The following is a 16,536-nucleotide window of genomic DNA, read 5'->3' on the forward strand; positions in this document are numbered from 1 at the left end:
CTTGCATTTACTGATGTCTTCTTCAATTTCTTTCATCAATATCATTCAGATTTCAGCATACACAAAACTCCTTGGTTAAATTTATTTATTTTTTCACCTCCTTGGTTAAATTTATCCCTAAGTATTTTATTGTTTTTGATACTACAATGAATGGACTTTTAATTTCTTTTTCAGATAGTTCATTGTTCATGTATAGAAACAAATTTTTGTGTGTCTTCTTTCACTTAATATGGCATTTTCAAGTTTCATCCATGTTGTAGCAGGCATCAGAACTTAATTTCTTTTCACAGACAAATAATATTCCACTGTGTGGATCTACCCTTTTTATTCAATCATCAATAAATTGACATTTGGATTATTGCCACATTTTGGCCATTATAATGCTGCTATAAACATTTGTATACAAGTTTCTGGATGACTTATGTTTTCATTTCTCTTTGGTACATATCTAGGAGTAGAATTGCTGGGTCATATGTTAACTCTTGTGTAGTCATTGAAGGAATTGACAGATTTTTTTCCAAAGTGGCTATGTGCTCTTTTACATTCTCGCCAGCTGTTTACAAAAGTTCCAATTTTTTCTCATCCTTACCATCTCTTGTTATTTTCTGACATTTTGATTCTAGCCATCATAGTAAATATGAAATGGTATCTTATGGTGCTTTTGATTTGCATCTTCCTGATGGCTAATGATATTAGGCACCTTTTCTTATGCTTACTGGCCATTTATATGTCTGTTTGGATTCTTTGCCCAGTTTTAATTGGATTGTCTTTTTGTTATTGAGTTATTAGAGTTCTTTATCTATTCTTGATACAAGCCACTTATCAGATACATGATTTGATAAATGTGTGTACCATTTTCTTTGGCCAGTTTTAGTATTTATCTACATGATCACCATCTCTTTTTAGACACATTTTCTATATTCAAGTTAACTTCAAGCATGCTTTGTGATTAAATACTTCAAATTAAATGCATTGGATACATATTTAGTATTAGTCTCTTATTAACATTTCTATTAGATTCATGCATCCTGTACACAGCCATCACATGGACATGCTATATTGTGGTGGTAATGGGTAGGAGGGGGATAGCTCTGGGTCTAGAAGTTCTGGGTTCTAATACTGGTTCCACTACTTACTAGTTGTGTTACTTAGGATGTTACTTCACCTCACTAAGTCTTAATTTTCCTCATCTGTAAAATGAGGTTAAGGATAATACATATATGTATTATGGTAAAGTGATAGTGATTAAATTAGGCAAATGTAGTAATGACTTAACCATAATTTCAGACAAAAATATCAACAGCTATTATGTTTATCATTGTTATTATCATGTTTACTTTGTTCCAAGTAATGTATATATTTTATAAATATCCTTTAATTTAATCTTCAGAACAATTATATGAAGTTGATATTATCGATATTTTCCTTCTCTTAATATGCATATACAATTTTAAAATATCATTGTTCTATAATCAAAAGAAGCACATTAAATAACTATTGCCTACTTAAAGAAAAGTACTAGATTAGAATATCTATAAGACATATTTAAATTTTGTTTCTCATGATCTTGGTTTGTTTACCTGGTCTTGTGAATTCATTACTTAAACACAGTATGACTTAAAGAAATACTTCATTTGTTTAATAAAGAATATTGACAGTATTTATTTTGGCTTCCTATTAAATTCTTCAGCAAACATTCACATTTTTTATTTATATAGATTTTCACAGTCTTTACTAAACACATTTTAGTGATTTATATTCACTCATCACTTAAGTGAAATAAATGTTAAATGATTAACTTAAAACTTTATTTTAAAAACTGACCATATGAAAATATTTTGGGAGACAGAAGTTTTGGAACAGCACATGGTCAAAGAGAAAGAAGGAAAAAGCTTTTTGGTATGTAGTATTAAATTCCACTGTCCCTGAAAACAGACATCAAGTCCCTTATGCTAGCTCTATTTATAACTTATAGATAGCAATTGGAGGGCCGCTAGAAATTCGTATAATCAATTTTAATTATAACCAGATAAATTAATGTATCTACAGGCTATCTTGCTTTTGGAAAAATAATGTATATGCTCCAACTCAACAATTTTTTATTTGAGCACCAAACAGTGAGCTGAATGCTATCATATCACTGTCATATTAATTCATTTATTCCCAATAACAATGCACAGAGGTTGGTTTATTATTACTTTTATTATATACGAAACAGAAAACAGAAATTTAAAGAAGTCACGTGTCTTGACAAAAATTCTTCAGCTTCAGATATTTAAGGAATACCTATTCTGTTACTTCTCCACCAGGAGGTGATGAAGTCTTCATTAGTGAGTAGAATGCCCCCCCTTTTTCCCACTTTTCGGACAGTTTTAGTTTAGGAGGAAACGATTTCTCTTTCATTCTCAAATAATCCAATTGTTTTCTCTCTCTGATATGCTATAGTAGTAGTCCTCCAAGTATGGACTTGGATTGGCAGCAGTAGTATTACCTGCAAACTTGCTAAATATGTAAATATCCCTCACCAACTGAATCAGAAATGAAGGTGGGGGTATGTGGCTATAGAAATTGCTCCACAGAGATAACTCTGTAGAAGTTGATCGATATGATCACTGTCATTCTTAATTTCAAATTTCTTGACCTTAGTCCTCATGAAACTTTCCTCTTTGGTGACACTTAGTAGAAATCACCACTATCTTAATCTTGAAACTGTCTTATTTTGTTTTCTAGAACACATTTTTATCTGATCACTGTTTCTGAGATATCTTCACTAACTCTCCTCTTTATTCCTTAGTAAGATTTCCTAAGGTTCCTAAATTCTCTTTTCACTTCTGTTCATGCTTTTGATTATTCATTCCATCAACTCCCACAGGTTCAAGCCTCACAGATGCTGCTATCTCCTACAAATTCCTATATCTTCCCTAGACCTTTCTAGTAGTCAAATTCTTTAGTCATTAATTCAGCATACTTTCGTTACTGTGCAGAAGCCACTATACTGAGCACCACTGAGCATCACCATTTGCTAAGGATAGCAGAGGAAAAAAACATTAAGCTTTGATGTCTCTTAGGCATTATCCTAGCATGCTCTGATGCACTAAAGTCACACTTCTCTCTAAAATTGATTTTCCTTTTGAATCTAATATCAGTATCATTACCCACATTGGAACGGACTCCTCCCTTTCCTTCATCCCACACATACAACCAACACCCAAATTTTCATGTTTCTTTAAAAACGTATCTCACAAGCATCTCTCTCCCTCATGGCCAGTGTTTTGAGTCCTGTTCTCATTGATATTGTAGTAGATTATAGTATATAATCATAGTATATAATAAACTGCAGTAGATTCCTATGATTCTTTCCCATTCAATATATCTTTCCACAGTGTTGTCTGATTTATTTCCCTAAGATTAGAGTGTCCAGCTTAGAATCACACAAATAACCATAAGGGACTCTTAATCATAGGAAACTGAGGGTTGCTGGGTGGGGGGGGAGGATGGACATTAAGGAGGGCACGTGATGTAATGAGCCCTGGGTGTTAAATAAGACTGATGAATCACTGACCTTTACCTCTGAAATCAATAACACATTATATGTTATTTAATTTAATTAAAATGAAAATTACAAAAAAGAATCACACAAATAAACAAATAACACACTTCAATGCTTCCAACTTCCCACAAAGACCAAAATCTTCAAATAAAACATTTGAAGTCCTCCTAAATGCGGCTTCAGATTCCCTTTCTAGCTACATGTTCCAGCTTCCCTGTGCTACTGTCCCAATATGCTCTGCCAAGTCACTCTTCCATGACTCTCCTGAGCTGTGTCCCTACAAGTGACTTGATCAGCACTTCCGCATGGGGTAGTATCCCACAGCAGGACCCAGGTCCAATGTCACCTTCTCCATGAAGCCTTCCCCACTTCCCCTAACAGCCCCACTCCAACACCAGACAAAGTAGTGGCTCCCTCTTTCATGCTCCTGGAATACTTTGTTGATGTCCCTTCATGCTCCTGGAATACTTTGTTGAAGTCCCTAACAATGTCCCACTGGATTTTAAACAACTCGAGAGCAAGAATTTTACTGATTTATCGGTGTATGCCTGGCATCTAGCTCAGTGCTCGGTGCATTAGCAAGTGTTTAATAAATGGATGTGGAATTGATCTACCCAGTTTTAATATGTTTGATTTCCATGTTGCAGCTATCTGGAGGCAGGAAAAGTTGTGAAACAGATTGCTCTACCTTCTAGATGCAGGCCCATCGAAAGCAGGGAGAGGTGGAGCCAACAAGGTAAGCAATCCTATAAACACGGTCCTAATAAGCAGGTAGTTGTGATCTCCTAGATGTTGGCACATATATTCATAGCTTTTTGTGGTGATTCTTGTTTTTGTTTTTGTTTTTAAGATTTTATTTATTTGTTTGAGAGAGAGCAAGAGCAGGAGGAGAGGCAGAGGCAGAGGGAGCAGAGAGCTCACACCGGTGAGCAGAGAGCCCAATGCAGGACTTGATCCTAGAGTCCTGGGATCATGACCTGAGCTGAAGGCAGAGGCTAAACCTACCGAGCCAGCCAGGTGCTCTGATTCTTATTAATCATACAAAGATTAAATCACATTTTAAATTCTCAGCTTAAGAATTCAGAAAGTAAGCTATGTTTATTAAATAAATAATAAAAATATTAGGACTTTTAAATTGTACTTACGTTGCTTAGGATTGGGTTCAGCAAATAAATATCAAAATAATAGTCTTTAAATATACAGAATATTGGGGTATCTGGGTGACTCTGTTGGTTAAGTGTCTGACTTTGGCTCATGTCATGATCTCAGGGTCCTGGGATCTAGCCACGGGTCAGGCTCCCCAATCAGTGGGGAGTCTGCATGTCCCTCTCCCTCTGCCCCTCCCCTTGCTCATGCTCTCTCTCTCAGATAAATAAAATCTTAAAAAATAAATAGTAAATAAAACTAAAAAAAAAAAAGGTACAGAATCTTATTTCTTTCCTATATACCCATTCTGATCTTACAGCCCAGTGTGGCACATGGAGTCCGTGAAGAAAGCGACATAGTTTCTAGCTGTCCTTTTGGTGGGCTTTTCAGGGCTTCCAATCCCAAGGCAGATACATATAGCAATGATGGAGCCCTAGCAATTATGTCCATATTCTGGTTCTTTCCCTTTCAGGCTTCCCAGGAGATGTCACACCATCTCTGCTTACATGCTACTGCCCAGAACTTAACAAATGACCACTCCTCATGGCAAAGAACTGGGAAATGCAGTTTCTCTTCCACAGCTAGAGACTGTGGTTCTACCACCAAAGGGGAAGGACAAATAGAGGTGGCAAGACAACCAGTGTCTTCTTAACCAGCATTTTAAATTTCTCTTTTCTGAAGCATTGCCCATTATGCAGTTTCACAATCTCATCCTCTAACCGTGACCCATAAAAGAAGCATCATAGTATGTGAAAGATGAGTTAACCTCCTACATCCGCATCAGTAAAATGTCAAAGTAGAAAACAACTTTGAAAATACCTATTCTAGTGAAAGTCCCTAAACTGTTTATTAGTTCAAAAAGAGAGATGATCAAAATCAAGAATAAACACTTTAAGATTTATAACACTTTGACATTTCTGAGACGTGCAAACCCAGGATTGATACAGTCATCTTGCTGAATTGAATGTAGACCAGTACAAGTATCATGTCATTTATTTGGTAAGTCATAGTGGCACAAGCTGAGTATATGTCATGTACACCAAGACCATGGGTCAGTCCTAAATGGATTGGAAATGGAAAAAAAAAAAAAAAGAGTCCTTCATATAGAATTTGAGAAGCACTGGTCTACATCAATTTAAAGGAAGCACAGGGGCCAGAACTTGAGGTTCCTGGCTTCTGATCCAGCATCAACTGCCTTGGTCCTGCACTGCTCTCAGATGCTGGCACTGATGCCATCAACCCCCATTTCTGACCAACTAGGGAGCTCCAGAGCCACTTCTTACCAGAGGTCTAAACCTACTGTGTGTGCTTCTGAAATGTGACCAGCCTCTCTGTGTCTGGACCGCAGTATTCGTGACATAGAACCTACACACTTAGCTTCTGTGGGCCATTTCACACCCACCACTTGCCTCCATTCTTGCCCTAGTCTTAAAAGCCATTCTGGATCCTGCTCCAAACTGCATACACTATTGAAAACTATGATCTTAACGTTCACCCAGCTTTGAAAATCCCCATTGCCTAAAAATCACGACTGCAGTATGTTCTTTCTCTCTCTCTCTCTCTCTCTCTCTCTCTCTCTCTCTCCTCACACACACACACACACAATGAGGAAAGCAGTGCAGACACAACCCACTTTCTTCTAAACCAATGGATGGTCACCCTCTACCGGTCTGACCCAGTTGTTAAATTCACTGAGCTACTGCTGAATTTTTTTTAAAGTTTAGTTTTGGTGATTGTTCACACCAGTAGTTTTCATAGGTGATTTGATAGAGTAGCTCAGTTGTCAACTTCCCATGTGAGTCATATCTCAGATGCTGAAGCAATTCTCTAAGGCTCAACATTCAGATGTGAATGGATGAGCTTCCTTTTAAACACATTCTACAGCCTTTCCTATTTCTGCAAGTGAATGTCTGCCCCTGCCTCTACCTGTACCGGTGGAAAGTCTCTTTACCAATGCTCCTCCACGGGGTAAAGGATACAGGCCTGCTGGCTTCCTGCGATTGGTAATGTGGCAAATTGATTTTTAGACAAATGATCTAGTGTCTCCACCAAGTGCCACATACTACTGGAGCTAAATTGTGTTTCCGTTCACACAGTAAATGATTTCAGCAGCTGGAAGCAAATTTTTAGGGAAAAAAAGGTCTTTACCCAAATTATGCTTTTTACATATACTTGTGGTGCCATATAGCTCACCAAAAAACTATGACATCCATACCACTTCCACCCAAAAGTGTTGTTTCCTGTGCTGCAATAAAGAGTCCTGGCAGTTTGGGTGTACACGATGGCTGGGGGACAGATGAAGAAGAGAGCGTTGAAAGTGCAGAATGAAGGTCTCTTTTTGCCCTTACTTGAAGGAGCACCTCACCATTTTAACGCATTCTCAAATACGCTGTGTCATCAGATCCACACCATCAGTTAATGGTTTTGCCAGGGGCCACCGTGCTCTATTTTTCAGCTGAGGCAAAGAAGGCTCATAAAAGTTAAGGAACTACCCCCTCACCCCGCCCTGAAGTCACACAAGCAGTAGTGAAAGGATCTGCACCAGAAACAACCTCTCAACTCTTACTCCTTTACTTGGCCCTGACTCCTAATTGCACATACTTTATACTTCCACCTAAAAGAATATCAGCCAAATACTTCTATCTATGTTTCCTTCAGGTATTTTCATTGGTTCACCTCAGACCATGCTTTTCCTGCCCTTTTAATAAGCTTTTTTTTTTTTTTTTTCACACAGTTCATGTGGCTATAAACTCTTAAAGGTGAAGGCCAGGGCTTCTCTGTGGTCAGCATAGTTCACAACATAACTCTGGTATTCGATGGATCTCCATTTAGTTCCTCTCTTTGGCTAAACCTTTCTTGGGTGCTTTAAACATGGCTGGTGAATACTAACTAAGCAAGTGGTTTCTTTAAGGTTCTGGCAGAACTTCTAAGACCTGCTCACATATAAGTTCAGGAATGAAAATAATATGTTAAGCTATAATAAATGCAACTGTTCTAAGAACAGACAACACAAAGGTTTTTTATTTTTTTTTTCTAATCTCTAAAGACTGGATATACAGATCAATGTACAATGTCCATCATCTCCCATAGAAGCTGAAGATTTCAAGTTTTCTTCTCTTAACTATACGTCTCATCTGGAAAATTTGAGCTGAGTGGTGTTGAACCAAATATCCTAAAATGGTATTATAAAAACTGTTCAGTGAGAAGGTAAAATGCAAAAGCGTGTTGGGAAAAGAACTTAACAAGAAGGCTGCAGCCACTTTAGAAGTGTAAAACTCCTTCCACAGGGGAGTTAGGACACTAAAACTTCCATCAAAGCACATGACAATGACATCAGTGGTCTGTTATCCCCTCATAAATGGGCCAGACCTGGGCAAAGACATTTGAGCAATGTCAGCCCTTGTCAAATCCGTAACAAAGTTTGACATCTGTTAAATCATTAAAGATACAAATAAAATGTTAACCAAGATGGAGAAGGAAGGGAGAGTGCTGATAGTATGGATTAGGCCTAAACGTAAAAGGCCAGAAAAGACATGATTAATTCCTGGACTTTGGAATATCACCACAGATTGTTGGCTAAACCTTCCCAAGTTCCAAGGCACTGGAAACAACTCTGGTAATAAAAAGACTATGGAAATCTGTAATAGATGGATTTAGGGCTTTTCACACTGATACGGCTGTTTCCACAATAAAGGGATATCCTTTGGCTCCTTATATCCCCATCTCCCTCCAGATACCTGGTTTCAATTTCACAGTATGTAATTCTCCCTGACCTCAAAGAGAACTTTGTCCTTGAACTAGCTCCACAGAGCAAAATCCAAATATTGGCCTATGGTATTCATCTTTAGTGTTTATACCTGATTAAAAGGTGTTTTCTATTTTCCTTGTCCTTTGAGTATGGGGCATACTAGTCTGGAAGTTCTCTTGCCCAGAAAAGAAAGGAGTTGCCCTTCAAAACTTGTGACAGAGAAAAAGCTACTTAGAGATCAAGTAGACGTTCCTGGAAAAAAAAAAAAAAGGAAATACTACATTTCCCAGATTCCTCTGCAGGTACACAGTGTTATGGGATTGATTTCTAGCCAACAGAATGTGACCAGAAGTCACAAGTGTCATTTCCAGGCTGAGGTAATTAAGAATGGGTATGCTTTCCCCACACATTCTTTCTTTCCTTTGCACGTCAAACTTGGAAGTCAAGTTCTAAATGACACAGTTACAAGAAGGGGTCAGCCTAGGTCCCTGAGTCACCAATTGGAAGAAAGATGCCACCTCACCCACATGGGGATCTTAAGTAAGTGAGAAGTAAACTAGTATTGGCTTATCCCACTGTTATTCAGAATTGTCTGAGACTGCAGTTAGTGTTCATTTCTGGGACTAATAAACAACTTCTAGAATGTTGAAATTTTCTAAAATAAGTAAGTGTGAGCTTACATAATAAATGCACCACAAATGGATGGCAATGAATATGCACACAAATGAGCTCAAGGAAACCTAACTGGCCCAAAGGGGAACAGATTCCAGACTTTATATGTGGGTAAATGAGGACTTCTTGCAGCTGCAAAGGCCCAAAAGAGGAGAGGTGCACAGGAAGTACCATTCTGCACCCTTAGACTGGCCAGTCAAGGAGGAGGCCTTTAGAAGGAATAGCCAGAGTGCACTAACTCATGAAAAGGTACTTTCACTGTTGTATGGAGGTGGGGCTGGAAAAGGAAGAAGGGGAGTTCACAGCAGGAAGAAAAGGCAAGTCATCTGGACCACGATAGCTCAGTTCAATAGAGGTAAGAAGGCAAACATTAGCAGGGCCTCCAACATGCAAAACCCAAGAGTGTACCCAGGCCTGGCAATGAGAAGTGGGGATGACCATGGAGAGCCTATCAGTAACTTGAGGGCAGTGAGCAATAGCAGCAGAAGCTCCAGAAGCACCAGACTTCCAAGGTGGAAGAGCAGGAATGTTGAGCCAGCTGGAGCCAGCTGGGAGGGCCACCACATGAAGGGTGGCTTGGAGAAGCTCCAGTTTAAGGTAAGCATTGAGGACTGAGGAAGGGGCAGGGCTGCAGGCCCAGTGATCCAAACAGTGCAAGAGTCAAGGAAATTGTGAGAATTTACTGTATCCTTCTCCTACCAGGACTGTTCTAGAAGACAGCTTGCTGGTTCTGCCTATAGCCATATTCTGGAATCTGTTAAACCCAGAAGAGGAATCCAGATGCACACATTCTAGCAGAAGGTGGCTGTCTTCTCAGTCTCCTTCCCACCTCCCTTTCCCTGGGAGAGCTTCAGGGAGTTGGCAAACATGGCCAAGAAAATCATGCCACAGGAAGAGGCAGGCCTTGCTGAACCCCACTTCATGGGACGGGCAGACCACATTGCTGGCTGCCTATCACATTGCTCCATACCCGCTACCTACACTCATCATGAGGAGGAGAAATTCTTCCTCATATGCCTCTCGCTCTTGTCATTATAAAGCCTGTTTTCCTTCTGTCGCAGTCTGTGCTTCTGCTAAGGACAAGGGCTGGATATTTGTTCTAGATCATTTGGCCTGTCCCCCCACAAATGAGAAACACAAGGCTCCCTGTGCACCCAGGCTGGCATGAAGGTAAGACAGCAGGACTTGGCAGAGAAGGAGGCCTATGGTCACCAGCCTTCCAAAAGTGTGGCTTTCCCTCTTCCACACCAAAGTAGTGGATGTTATGCATAAAGGGAAGATCTTATTCATGCAAAATTATTTATCGAGTATAGTGGTGCAAAACACTGGAATAGCTCTTTTGGAAACACTGATGTAGACATTGTCCCTGCACCCATGGAGCTGGCTTATGGTATGATAGAGAGATAAGGAATAGTTCCTAATAAGTTTAATGTCAAGAAGGCTGTTATGTGTCCAAAAGGTAGAGAAACAAAATGCTGTGAGGGCTCATTCAAAGGAAGATGAAATCACTTGCAGTTAGATTTAGAATCATAAAGTATCAGTCATGTGGCATCATTGAGACCACTTCATCTAAATACCTCAGGTGAAAGCCAAGGATGTTAGATGATGACACAAGTTCATAGAGCCAGTGACAGAGCCAACAAAGCCTTGAGCCCCTTTCTTCCAAATCTGAGTATATGCCCACCCTGCTGTGCCATGCTGCTTCTTGGCAGCTTAGTCACGGGGCTGCCTGAAACAAATCACCTGCTGTTCTAGATTTAGCCAATCTGCATCAACTTGGGGAAGTTCATGAGCTTGGCAAGCTTATAATCTGGCAGAGCAGGTCAAACGCATAATGTACATTTCCGTACTCTTCTAAGATACAACTAACTTCAGAAAACACAGACACTTAGATACACTAGATTGATTATATTTAGCCCATTATCAACCTGCAAGATTTAGCAGGAGGAGAAGTGTGACAGTTTCGTGGGTATTGAGCAGATGAAAGAGGGAAGAAGGAAGAGGGACAGAAAGAGAAGATCTCAGAGGCCAGTTACCTGGATAATCTTAGTTGGTGGATCTAGGACAGAGAACTTGTCTCCATAAAACCTAGAACACATGCTGAGTTCTCAGCAAGTACTCAGTTTAGAAGGTCTACACCGTAGGAGACAGGGTGAGGGAAGATGGGGGAAAGCTGAGTGTCACTTGGTATTTTGCTCCTGGCCCTAACCCCCAATATTGAATGGAATATTGACTTTCCGTAGTGACCTGTAAAACCTTTATGCTCCCATCCCCCTCCAACATAATACTCAGAGATCTATCTACCTCCTCTTGGAACTCAATCATGCAGTGACTTGTCCCAATATCAAGTGATCCCGACAGCTGCTATTCACTGGGTGATTTGTAGTGGGACTGCTGTACAGAACCCACCAGAGGACCTGCAGCTTCAGGGACTGACCCACTCCTACCCTTACTGGTATAGGGCAAGGCCTATCTTACCAACATCCTCTTCTCTTTCCAGAAATTTACCCACTATGGGCAAGCAAGGAGGGCAAGGGAGCTCAGAGACCTTGTTCATTTAACTGTACTAACAGATCTTCAAGTCCAAACTTTGGTATTATAACTTGATCTGAAGCCAAAAGTAGTAGTACTCTTGAATACTATATTGCTGTGGAAAAGGAGGAAGGAAACTACCATTTGTTTTATGTTAATGACAATAAAAAACAGCAGTAATAACCTAACACTTATTAAAAAAGAAATCGCTTTAGTGCCAGGCCCCAGAATACCCTCTCTATAAGACTATGGGATAGATTGTCCCTGTTTTTTAAAGAAAACTGGCTCTCAGAGAGAGAGATTAAGTGCCTTGCCAAGGGTTCCAGCAGAACCCTAAGTGCAGAAGCCAGCACTGAATTCAGGTCTTTCTGATTCCCAAGTTCCTTCCAGACACCAAACTGCCTCTATATAGAGAAACAGCTTTATTTTAACCGTAACAAAATAAAAATATCCCGAGTGTCTGAGTGGGGGGGGGGGCGTAATTGGTCTCACAAGTGGAAAATTTGAGGGATGCCTGGGGTGGTTCAGTTAGTTAAGCACCTGCCTTCGACTCAGGTCATGATCCTGAAGTCCCAGGATCAAGTCCCCCATCCGGCTCCCTGCTCAGCAGGAAGTCTGCTTCTCCCTCTGACCCTCCACTTCTCATGCTCTCTCTCTCTCATTCTCTCTCTCAAATAAATAAAATCTTTTTTTAAAAAGATTTTATTTATTTATTTGACAGAGATCACAAGCAGGCAGAGAAGCAGGCAGAGAGAGAGGAGGAAGCAGGCTCCCCACTGAGCAGAGAGCCCCATGCGGGGCTTGATCCCAGGACTCTGGGATCATGACCTGAGCCGAAAGCAGAGGCTTGAACCCACTGAGCCACCCAGGTGCCCCTCAAATAAATAAAATCTTAAAAAAAAAAAAACAACAAATGGAAAGTTCAAGTATCATTGTGATCACCATCACCACCACCACCACCACCACCTTGGAGAAAAATACCTTGCATATTGTAAGGAACTTCTATGATCTCTCCTTGTGCTCAATGAGAACCATGTTTCACTTTGCTCCTAGGAGGCTCAGAGACAAATTTTTTTTTTTTTTTTCTCAGAGACAAATTTAAATTTCCTCTTTAATACGTGTCTAGTACTCCACATACATCTCAGGGTTCTTATTTTCTTCTGTTCTTGACCCAAGATTGTGATTTCTATGTTATCTTGTTCTAATCACTTATTCATCATTTTCATATTATTTCTTAGATGGATTCTCACAAGACTCCTCAAAACTTAAGTGGAATAAGATAAGGTAGGCATGATATTAATTAAAACATGTTACCTGGATAGAGCTTTCATCTGTAGCATCACACAGATTCTTCAGTCCTTTGAATTCTATTGCTAGCGAATCTGAAAAAAAAAAAAAAGAAGAAAATCAAGACACCATCTGGCTGTCTTTGGAAAGAGAGAGGTAATTCAGGTCTTTGATCTGCTCTGCACATGGACTGGGAGAGGGAGAGAGGACCAAATCTCCCTGACACAGACAATCACTTGCTTTATTAAACAAGTGTCTTATATTATACACAGAGAGTAGTGCATTATGTGAATGCCCAAGAAAAAATTACGATGAAAAGTAGATACTGAGCATACTGAGTACTCTGGGTTTTGAAATATTAACGTCACAGCTGTTTCTAATAGTTTTTCTCTAACTGCAAGCTTATTTCCACAATATGTACTAATGTAACTGTAACTGCCCCAAAATGTTTTTCATTTTTTTAAATGAAGTCTTTTCAGAATTCACTATGCAACTGAGAGCCCATAACCGTCTTAGATCACTACCCCATATACAGGTTAGGTTGCATTCATTTTTTGGTCTGCGAGGTTTCAAGATGGGGCCGTTTGAAACAGCTGACCTACTTAAAAACTTGTGAAATATGACTTTCTAAACAGCAATAACAAAACAAAACAAAAGAGAATCTTATTAATGAGCGAAGTCAAGAAAGTTATTAGGTGATGTACTCTGGGCTTTTAAATGGCAATGACCATGGGGGAGGAGTGCGTTCTTAACCCATATCTGGTAAGAGGTCATGGGAATGGGAAGCTGACTGAGATATCTCTGCTGGCTGCCCCAGGGCTTGGGGAGACATAAGCCTTCTGTTTGAGGGTTGCCTTATATAATTTAAACTAGGGTTTACCTGCACTTGAGTGCAAAGAAAACATGTGCTGCTCTATCTTTCAGATTCCTCCTTATAATTACCTTTCATTTGCAATTGTCTCCTTCCATCCAGTAGATGCTTTCTTTTCCAGATGGTTTATATTTTTGCGAAGGGTTGGGAGACTTCTTCCTTTACAGCCTCTCCGTTTAGGTTTGACAGACTCAGAAGCCAGTGCCTTCTCTGAGGCTAGGTCTCCTGCGCGACTCGGGGTCGCCTTCGTCGCGCCCCGCAGATCCGCACAACGTACGCGACTTCCCTCTCAGCCTAAGTTGCGTCGGCCGGCGCCCAGCTCCTGCTCCCGCCTGGGGCTACGGAGTTCCGCGGCCGCTGCCCGCGGCGGCGAGGTGGCGGGGTCAGCTCGGAGCCGAGTACCGGGCGCGGGGCCGAAGCTGGGCCCGAGCCTCCGGGACGTGCGGGGCGAGGCTGCTCCTCCTCGGGCCGGGATGGGGCGGTGCAGCCTACGCTGCCAAGGGCGCCCTGTGCCCCCACCTGGCGCTCCGCCTGCACCTACTCGCCTGCAGTATGGCCGGCTCCGCGGAGCCTAAACGCCCATGAGCCCCCTTCCTGGAGGAGGTCGCAGGCCAGGGCCTGAATTACCTCAAAATTGGGGGGGAGGACTGAAAACAGACTAGTTGACAGTCTCTCCGCCAAGCCCCCTTCCTCCCCACCGGAATATATTACTCCACCGCCCAGCGGGCGAATCCCGCAAGGTTTACTATCCCAGTTGTAACTTTGAGAAGGTTAAGGCTGGGACGTGGTCAAGGTCACGAAACAAATACAGGCGGCAACGCGTCGGGAGCGCAGCTCGGTCTGCCGCCACCCCCCTGCCCGTCCCTGAATGTTCCGGAGAGGCGGGCCACCGGCCAGGACGCAGGCCGATGCCCCAGGACCGGGTGGTTTCGGGTTTACGCCCCGGGGTGAGGAAGCGGTGGGCGGCGCGGCTGCAGAGGTCGGCGTGGGCCCGTGACCGCGGGGCGGAGCGCGAGAAGGGGCGTGCGTCGCGGAGCCTCGGAGCCACTAGGCCCGGGCTCTTCTGGACACGGCTGCAGAACCTCGCCAGCAAGCGCGGTGGGCGCCCAACCCCCGGGCGCGGTCTGCCGAAAAGAGTGGCCTCTTCTGGAGCCCCGCTCCATAATTAAAGCTCCCTGCGGGAGTGGGTGGGGCGTTTAGGTTTTTTTCTCATTTTGCTCCGAAACCCAGTTTTTAAACTGAATTCTTAATTCAAATAGAAGACAAGAATCGCCTTCTCCCCCTACCACCTCCATTCCCTCCTCGGTTCTACTGCGGTTACCCAGACGGAGAGCCGAAGCCACACACGCACGCTCGCGCGCGCGCTCAAGGGCGCGCGCACGTACACAGACACACAAGCCATAGCTGTTCACCCTGGGATCCTCCTCGCCTCCAAGGCTGTCCGGGTAGGGTGGTGCGGCTTTAAGGGTCTGGGGAGGTTTCAGAGGGGCTTAGTGATCCTTATTATTCGTTCCCTCCCAGGAGCCCGACACCGTGCGGGGCGGTGGCCGAGGCTGCGCACCGTTCTCTCTAGCAAGGGGAGGCGCCGCGGGGCCACGGTCACACACGCTAATCAGTAACTCCCGGAGCCACTGAACAGCGGGGGCCTTTTCAGAACAGACGCCCCAGGAAATGATCTATTGATTGTTCGCACTTACTGTGCACTTATCACCGAGAGGGTTGTTCTTTCCACTTATCAACAGAAACCGCGGCTGGGATTCACTTTGGCTGCTGAGCGCGAGTCCGCCCGTAGCCGCGCGTCGCCGCCACCGGCAGTACGAGGTCTCCGGCTTCACCATTCCAACAGGTGGCGAGGGCAGGCGGCGCCTGCTCCGGGCGCCCCCTGCCTTCCTGACCTACAGGGGGGCGCCAGGGCCTGCCACCACGCTCGGAGGAGGAGGGCGCGGGCTCGGCGGGAGCCGGGGTTTTGGAATGGGGCGTGTGCACTGGGAAGTGAATGCGCAGGCGGGCTCTGGACCCCGAGCAATTACGGCGCCTCCGCAGAGAGTTTCCTCCACCCTTGATTTCCCGTAGAAAGAGTTTAATTGTTAATAGCTAAGACGAATATGCCTTTCAAGTGACTAGAGCAGAGAAGCTCTTCCGGGATCCAGACACAGTCGAGGTTACTCCCCGCCACACACCCTTGCCAAGTTAGCCTCCTTTAGTCTTCTTTGATATTTACATACACAAATAGACACACACACACACCCCACTGGAGAATTCGAGAAGGTGAATTAGGGGGTCGCTAAGGCGTAACCATGCCTTTCTCCGCCGGTGTGTCCCTTCTGGGATGACTCTGAACCTGGGACCGAGTCCTGTTCCCGCTCGGATCCTCGAGACCAAGCCCACTCACTCGGGCCAGGCGAGCCCAGCGGCTGCTGAAAGTTGCCGCGGCATGCTGCGGGCGCGCGGCTCCGAGCGCGCTGCTTCCCGAAGCCGCCGGCGATGCTGATTTATGCTCCAGCGGCTCTCGAAAACCCCAACGCTTTGGCTGGGTTAATTTTTGTCAATTGTTCTTCAACACAGTGAGATAGTTTGCAGCTCGAGAACGGTCTTATTTATCACCCTGCACATTTGAAATACAGTCAGACATAAAAATAACTGACTCTGGGACTCTGGCGCAATATTGGAGCCGTCGGGGAATAATTTGGCTAACTGACTTGGACGTTTCACCTTCTAAACAGAAATGCA

At 43.1% G+C, this 16,536-nt stretch overlaps 1 long non-coding RNA gene across 5 annotated transcripts in view; it reads right to left on the bottom strand.

Moving 5' to 3' along the window:
• The window catches only part of LOC116588272, an 89,453-nt gene extending 73,691 nt beyond the window's left edge, over positions 1-15,762 (bottom strand). For 4 of the 5 annotated variants that reach the window (XR_004284870.1, XR_004284871.1, XR_004284867.1 and 1 more), the window contains exons 1-2: positions 13,878-14,887; positions 12,963-13,021 (exon numbers count right to left, since the gene is read on the bottom strand). This is a non-coding gene — a long non-coding RNA (uncharacterized LOC116588272). Of the gene's footprint in view, positions 1-12,962; positions 13,022-13,877; positions 14,888-15,503 lie in introns of those variants that run through there. The other variant, XR_004284869.1, reaches the window with a different exon arrangement.
• Positions 15,763-16,536: the final 774 nt, after the last annotated feature.

Source organism: Mustela erminea, chromosome 4 (genome assembly GCF_009829155.1).
Source record: "Mustela erminea isolate mMusErm1 chromosome 4, mMusErm1.Pri, whole genome shotgun sequence".
Taxonomy (NCBI): Eukaryota; Metazoa; Chordata; class Mammalia; order Carnivora; family Mustelidae; genus Mustela; species Mustela erminea.